The following is an 8422-nucleotide window of genomic DNA, read 5'->3' on the forward strand; positions in this document are numbered from 1 at the left end:
ATCTCATCTGCAATTCTCCTGATAATTGATGAACTCATCAAATTTAGCCGCTCATTTTGACAATCCCAAGATGTGTGCACCCCCCTCTTTGCAGATAACCAGTGTGGTATCCGGCTTGGAGAATGTGCCGTGATTCAGGAAAGCACGTGGCAACGGTTGGTTTAAGCCGACTTCGGCGTTTATTGCAATTATCAAAGACAGGATAAGGGTGCGCTTGGGTCTCCGTGAGCCTCAAGCCTCTGCAGTCCATGCGTGTCTCTGCCTCTGCCGTGCTCTTGGTCTGGACCTTCACTTAAAATGGCTCCTCTGTTTTCGGCCAGGTGTCCCCCAATCACCCTGATTGGGGGGAAGGACCCGGTGCTCTCCGTCGCCGGCTGGTGGGTGGGGGTGGTACACCCCGTCCTTCACGGTCCCACGGGACCGTTCAGGCCGAGGCTTCAGGGGCGGGATGCCACACTCCCCCCCCCGTTTGCTCAAGCCCCTGGTCTCTGGGGAACCCACCCAGACAGGCATCCCGACGTGACAGGGCGTCGGCGTTGGCATGCTCGCGGCCCGGTCGGTGGTCCACCCGGAACCGGAAATCCTGGAGAGCCAGGAACCACCGTGTCACCCGGGCGTTTGTATTCTTGGCCCCCGCCATCCACTTCAGGGGGTCGTGGTCGGTGACTAGGGTGAACTCCCTCCCCAGGAGGTAGTAGCGCAACTTCTCCAGGCACCATTTAATGGCCAGGGCCTCCTTCTCCACGGTGGAGTAGTTGCGCTCATTGGGGAGGAGCTTCCGGCTGACGTAGGTTATCGGGTGCTCCTCTCCGGCCCGGACCTGGGACAAGACCCCCCCAAGTCCCACCTCCGAGGCGTCTGTGTGAACAATCACAGGGAGGTTAAAGTCAGGTGTGATTAGTACCGGTTCTGAGCACAGGGCCTCCCGGAGCGTCTTGAACGCCCGGTCCGCCGCCTCTGACCAGGTGACCCGATCCGGCAAGGCCTTACGGGTTAGGTCGTTCATGGGGCTGGCCAGCGTGGCGTACCCGGGAATGAAGCGCTGATAGTAGCCCACCAGCCCCAAGAACGCCTTTACCTGCTTCTTAGTCCTGGGTTGCGGCCAGGCCCGTATGGCGGCTACCTTGCCTTCCTGCGGCCGCACTGTCCCTCTCCCGACCCGGTACCCCAGGTACGTCGTCTCCTCTCTCCCGAGGCGACATTTGGCAGGGTTGGCGGTGAGGCCCGCCTTGCGCAGCTCTCCCAGCACGGCCCTCAGCTGGCGGACGTGGATATCCCAGCTGGGGCTGTAAATGATGATGTCATCAATGTATGCCGCCGCGTAATCCTGGTGGGGCCTCAGGAGCTGGTCCATCATCCGCTGGAATGTGGCTGGGGTGCCGTGTACCCCGAAAGGGAGGACGGTGTACTGGTACAGTCCCCCCGGGGTGGAAAACGCCGTCTTTTCCCGGGCCGCACGGGTCAACGGCACCTGCCAGTACCCCTTGGTCAGGTCCAGGGTCGACAGGTACCGCGCCGGGCCCAGGCGCTCGATAAGTTCGTCGACCCGGGAGATGAGGTAGGCGTCGAACTCCGATGCCTCGTTCAGCCGCCTGAAGTCGTTGCAGAACCTAAAGGTTCCATCCGGCTTGGGCACCAGGACCACCGGGCTGCACCAGGCGCTGCGTGACTCCTCTATCACTCCGAGCTGCAGCATTCGGCGCACCTCGGTCCGGATGGCCTCCCTCCGGGCCTCTGGGATCCTGTAGGGCGGAACCCTTACCCGTATGCCGGGCGCCGTCCGGATGTCGTGGTGGGTGGCGGCAGTCCTCCCCGGCAGGTCGGAGAACACGTCCCGATGCTGGAGGATGATATCGTCCAGGTCGTGCCTCTGGGCCGGGCTGAGGTCCTCCCCCACCGGAACCTCCGGTATCTCCTGCCGGGCCGCCAGGGACAAGGGAGCGGGGTCGGCGGGTGTCTGCTCCCCCCCCCTCCACTGCTTCAGGAGATTGATGTGGTATAGCTGTGTCGGCTTCCGCCTCCCTGGCTGGCGGACCCGGTAGTTCACCTCGCCCACGCGTTCCACCACCTCGTAGGGTCCCTGCCACTTGGCCAGGAACCGGCACTCCGCCGTGGGGACCAGGACCAGGACCAGTTCCCCCGGCTGAAAGGTCCTAGGCTGGGCTCCTCGATTATAGACCCTCGCCTGGGCCTGCTGCGCTTGCTGGAGGTGCCCCCGGACGATGGGCCACACCCGGGCCATGCGGTCACGCACCTGCTCCACGTGGTCCACGGTGGTGCGGTGGGGGGACGGCTGGCTCTCCCAGGCCTCCTTGGTGATGTCCAGGATCCCGTGGGGCCTCCGCCCGTACAGCAGCTCGAAGGGGGAGAACCCGGTGGACGCCTGAGGGACCTCCCGTACCGCGAACAGTACGTGGGGTAGTAGTTGGTCCCAGTTCTTTCCGTCGGCCTGCATGACCTTCTTGAGCATCTGCTTAAGGGTCTTGTTGAATCGCTCGACCAGGCCGTCCGTCTGGGGGTGGTACACCGAGGTCCGGAGCTGCTTCACCTGCAGGAGGCTGAGGACCTCCTTCATCACCCGCGACATGAAGCACGACCCCTGATCGGTGAGCACCTCCTTTGCTATCCCCACCCGGCTGAAGAGGAGCATAAGTTCACGGGCGACGGCCTTGGCGGTGGCGGCGCGCAGGGGAAGGGCCTCGGGGTACCGGGTGGCGTAGTCAACTACCAAAGTCAAGTCAACTACCAAAATATAGCGGTGGCCCCGGCTGGTCTTGGGAAGGGGGCCCACGATGTCTAAGGCCAAACGCTCGAAGGGGGTCTCGATGATGGGCATGGGAATGAGGGGGTGTCTAGCGTTGGCCCGGGGGGCTACCCGCTGGCACTCGGGGCACCCCTGGCAGTGGCGCTCAACATCCCGCTTAACCCCCGGCCAATAGAACCTGGCTAGGACCCGCTCCCGGGTCTTGTCCATGCCCAGGTGGGCCCCCAGGAGGTGGGTGTGGGCCATAAAAAGCACTTTACTGACGTAGGGACGGGGCACCACTAGCTGTTCCCTCACTCCCCCCTCCCCGGAGGCTACTCGATACAACAGACCCCCCCTGGTGCTGAAGTACGGGTGTGGTGTGTGACTCACCGAGTCTCGGGCCTGCCCGTCATGAACCAGGACGTGGCTCCAGGCGTGCTCGAGGGCCTCATCCTGGAGCTGAGCGGTGGCGAACTGGCCGGGTCGGGACGAGCCTTCCCCCCCCCGGGTAAGAAGTCCGAGAACTCCGTGAGGGGGGAGCTCTCCGGGTCTTCCGGCGGGTCTGGCTGCTCGGAGGCTGTGAGGGTCTCCGTGGTGTCGGGGGTAGGTTCCGGTGTCTCGCTCCGGACGGGACCTCTCGCTGTGTGCCCCGGGGTCCCCGGTGGGGAAGGTCCGTTCCCCTCCGATTCCTCGTCCTCCGCCGTCAGCTCCCCCGGGGATGATGGACGCCGGGTGGCCCCGTAGGCCTGCCGAACCCCCCGCGCCCCTCTGCGGGGAGGGCCTCTCCAGCTCCGTAGCTCCCGCGTCGGGTCCCACAGCCGGTGGAAGATCGGGCAGTCCCTCCCGATCAACACGGGGACCGGTAGGTGGGGGACAATCCCCGCCCTGATTGTGAACACCCCGTATGGGGTGCGGACAACCACGTGGCACGTGGGGTAGGTCCGGGTGTCCCCGTGAACGCAGGCCACCTCCATTGGTTCCCCTGCCTTCCCCCCCGCCAGGTCGGGGCGAAGGAGGGTAACCGCACTGCCAGTGTCCAAGAGGGCCTGCGTGTCCCGGTTCATGACCCGCGACGGGATCGTCGGACTACCCGAGGTTCCCTGCGACCAGCAGGTCGCCAACATGCAGGTGTGATCCACCCCCGGATCTGCGTATGCTGACGGCATCGATACATCCCGTCCCCTCGGGCAATAGCGAGCGATGTGGCCGGGCTGGCCGCACCTGAAGCAGCGCCGCACCTCCTGGTTCACCGGTACTGCGCTCGGTGGGGTGGAGCCGGGAGCCGGGGTCCTGACAGGGGGTCCCCTTGGGTCTTGGCGGGGCTCGGCGCGCCGGGGGGCTGGGGCGGGTCTAACGTTCAGGAGCTGGGCCACCTGCCAGTTCTCCAGCTGTAGGACCAGGTCGTCCACGGTGGCAGGATGATGGTGGGCCAGCACGCGGCGGGCGTCCGGCGGGAGTCGCCGCAGGGTGTGGTCGATAATCACCCGGTCGATCGGGTTGGGACCCTCTCCCGTTGTCAGCCACCGCTTCACCAGCCGGCTGTGCTGCGCGATCTGTGTGCGCACAGCTCCCTGCACGTCAAACCGCCAATCCTGCGCGCGCTGAGCGCGCGCCGCGAGGTTGCGCCCGTAATAGGCCAGTATGGCCTGTTTGAGCGCCGGGTACTGGCGGGCGACGTCCGCCGGCAGGTCCTGGCTCGCCTGCTGGGTGGGTCCGGTGAGGAACGGCGCTATTATGTGTGCCCACTGCTCCTCTGGCCAGGCTTCCCTCTGTGCGGTCCGCTCGAATACCTCGAGGTAAGCCTCCACATCGTCCTCCGGTCCCAGCTTAGTGAGGCGGCTGGTCGGGGCGGCGGTCGGCGCAGCGCGGACGGCGTGCTGAGTCAGCCGCAGCACAGCCTCGCGGAGCAGGGCGAGGCTCTCGGTGGTCTCCCGCTGGTGTTGCTGGGCAGCCAACGCCGCGGCTCCGTCCGGGTTCTGCATGGTGGGGTAGTAGTAGTGGGAACGCTCAGAATGTCTGCATGCTCCACCATATGTGGTATCCGGCTTGGAGAATGTGCCGTGATTCAGGAAAGCACGTGGCAACGGTTGGTTTAAGCCGACTTCGGTGTTTATTGCAATTATCAAAGACAGGATAAGGGTGCGCTTGGGTCTCCGTGAGCCTCAAGCCTCTGCAGTCCATGCGTGTCTCTGCCTCTGCCGTGCTCTTGGTCTGGACCTCCACTTAAAATGGCTCCTCTGTTTTCGGCCAGGTGTCCCCCAATCACCCTGATTGGGGGGAAGGACCCGGTGCTCTCCGTCGCCGGCTGGTGGGTGGGGGTGGTACACCCCGTCCTTCACGGTCCCACGGGACCGTTCAGGCCGAGGCTTCAGGGGCGGGATGCCACACCAGCTACTGAATGACTGATCATCTACAGCTTTGTATTTCAGAAGCTGGTCAAGGTTACCTTGATGATGTCCATGCCTTCTAAAGGCCAATCCCTGCCTCGCCAGAAACATCTCAGCTCCTATTATTTTTAACAGGCTAGTTCTGTTTTCTGCCTGTTGTGTACTGACTGCACTGCTCAACTGTGTAGTAACTGGCCTGTTTTCATATGCAGCAGTTGTAACAGCCAGTTTGTGACCATCTGATTTCTCATGCATGGAACATCTTTCAAGTGCTTTTTTCCAGTTTTTAAATCCAGCATTGACAAAGGCTGGGTCTATACTCTTGGCCTGTGCTGGTTTCCCTGTCTTAAAGTATTTAGAGCAGTGAAAACACAGAACACCATCAGTACACATACTAACATGAAGCCAGGGAAACTTCTCATACCATGCTTTTTGGAATGTCAGTGTCCGGTCTTTGAGCACTTGTTTTTGAAAAACTTTAGGGTCAGGTTGATTTGGCTTTGTATATGTCATTATCATGTCAACTTCCTTTCCATCTGTGTCACCTCCTGTCCCTCCTTGTTCTGTCCCTGCTTCTTCTGTCTGTATTCCTTCTTTCTCTCCTTCCTCATGCTGTCTTTTTCTACTGTGGCTGTCCCTTCATCTGTCTGTATTCCTTCTTTCCCTCCATGTTCTGTCCCTGCTTCTTCTGTCTGTATTCCTTCTTTCTCTCCTTCCTCATGCTGTCTTTTTCTACTGTGGCTGTCCCTTTCTTCTGTCTGTATTCCTTCTTTCCCTCCTTGTTCTGTCCCTGCTTCTTCTGTCTGGATTCCTTCTTTCTCTCCTTCCTCATGCTGTCTTTTTCTACTGTGGCTGTCCCCTTCTTCTGTCTGTATTCCTTCTTTCCCTCCTTGTTCTGTCCCTGCTTCTTCTGTCTGTATTCCTTCTTTCTCTCCTTCCTCATGCTGTCTTTTTCTACTGTGGCTGTCCCCTTCTTCTGTCTGCATTCCTTCTTTCTCTCCTTCCTCATGCTGTCTTTTTCTACTGTGGATGTCCCCTTCTTCTGTCTGTATTCCTCCTTTCCCTCCTTGTTCTGTCCCTGCTTCTTTTGTCTGTATTCCTTCTTTCTCTCCTTCCTCATGCAGTCTCTTTCTTGACTGACTAGGGCCTGCCTCACTGTCATCAGGAATTGCCTGCAGGCCAGGAGGATAATGTTAACATTTTAAATCTTATAATTTCACTTAACAGTTGCTTATTAGTGTGCCTGGAAAAGCACACTACTACTATCCACCATAGTTATTATAATATTGTATTCTTCTGTATGTTATTCGGTCGACTACTCCTCCGAGTTTTGGTCGCACACACACAAAAAGGTACCAAAACGGCGGCTCGGTCGGGAGATTAGTGCTATGACTTTTCTAAGCGTTTCGCCAAACAGTTTGCAGATAAATCTCCAAAAATCAGGCCATAAAAATGAATGGGTGTGTATTGGTAGAATGTTCACAGCTAGATTGTGTGACATTATCACTAGAGTGTAGGGAGAGAGAAATATTTGTTGAAAAGTCAAGAACAAATGTCACTGTACAGAAATAATTTAGATGAAAGGATGCTTGCCATTGCCACCTCTGGTTGCCACGAAAACCAAAGCCTGCCTTTCACATACACATACACGCACACACATAGCTAGCTACAGAGGAGTATTTAATGAATTAATAAGCTACCACTAGCTAGCTAGCTAAAGACAATGACAAGGTATTATTATGTTAGCGCTGAAAAAACATTAAAGCTATTCACCCACGGCATAAAAATACTTTTATTTTACATTTAGCCCACGTCAGGTAAGAGTAAATGCCGTTTAGTAATGTTACTAGTTACTCAACATTACAAAACGATTAGCTGCCACATCTGGGAAAGTCAACAGGCAACAGGCGTAGGATAGGATAGCCTACTTACTTTGTTTTTTAAAAAACGCTCTGATTGTTTTTTGCTTCTTCATTTTGTTTCTTTATTGCACCCGCTCTGTCATAATGATCACCGCAACAGGTACAGGCGCGGCTGAGCTACCAGTTCCTCTTTAGGACCCTGGGGAGTGAGAGTCGTGCCTTATGTTCTCCCATAAAGACTCGATCACCGATAAGTATGAACAGGATTTATTTAAATAACGACATGGGAATATTTTGCATGGTAAATCTTTGGCATGAGCCCCGTCACTGATCCAGGGTGACGTGCGGACTCGGCGTATCCTGCCAGGACTATCAAGGGCGGAGCCTTCCCCAAAAGAGAGGACGTAGGCCTACGCCGGAAATAGGTGATAACTCGGCATGTCCTGCCGGGACTGGCAGGGGCGGAGCCGACCCCAAAAATAGAATAGCGAAAGGGGGTAATGAGAGCATACATACCCGCCGTAGAAGAAGTGGACAAGGATCTATACTGCTTCTGGAAGATAATAAAAGGCATACCCAATATACAACATATTAAGAGTCAATCATAAATCCCGTAAAACGATAAGCTTAAAAACCGTCAGCGGGATCGATGAATCACGTAAAAGCAATTGAGCTTAAAAATACCATCAGCGAGATCAATTGAAATCTAGAGCACTCTGCAGCTGTTACGCAGCGAGCCACGAGTGCTTTCGTGCTGTACCAACTGCCGTGGTCGATTCACTCTCCGGGGTCGCTGCATGACCTGAATGCTTTCGCGTTGAACCACCGATGTGGTCAACGAACTCACGAGTGCCCTTGATGTGCCACCGACCTGGTCACGCACTCACCGGTTATGCTGCAGCAAATATTGTGTACTTCCGTGTTGAACACCGACATGGTCAACGAAATCACGAGTGCCCTTGCTGTGCCACCGACGTGGTCACGCACTCACCGGTGTTGCTGCAGCAACTATTGTGAACTTCCGTGTTAAACACCGACGTGGTCAATGAACTCCGAGTGCCCTGCACTTTAGCTTTTGATATTATACCACCGACGTGGTAATTAAATGCATGTGCCCGAGTTGTGACCACCGACGTGGGCAACGCACTCACCGGATTTGCTGCAACGAACATAGAGTTCTGTGTTGTACCGCACCGACGTGCGCAACAAACTCACGAGTGCTTGAGTTGTTCCCACCGACGTGGGCAACGCACTTACCGGGGTTACTGCAGTCAAACCATGAGTACTAGATAACGTGCCACCGACGTGGTCATACTCACGAGTGCCCTTGATGTGCCACCGACGTGGTCACGCACTCACCGGGGTTGCCACTGCAACCTTGAGTTTTATTTTCCTATGTTACGCCACTGACGTGACAGCGAACTCGA

This window comes from Gadus morhua, chromosome 8 (assembly GCF_902167405.1).
Source record: "Gadus morhua chromosome 8, gadMor3.0, whole genome shotgun sequence".
NCBI lineage: Eukaryota > Metazoa > Chordata > Actinopteri > Gadiformes > Gadidae > Gadus > Gadus morhua.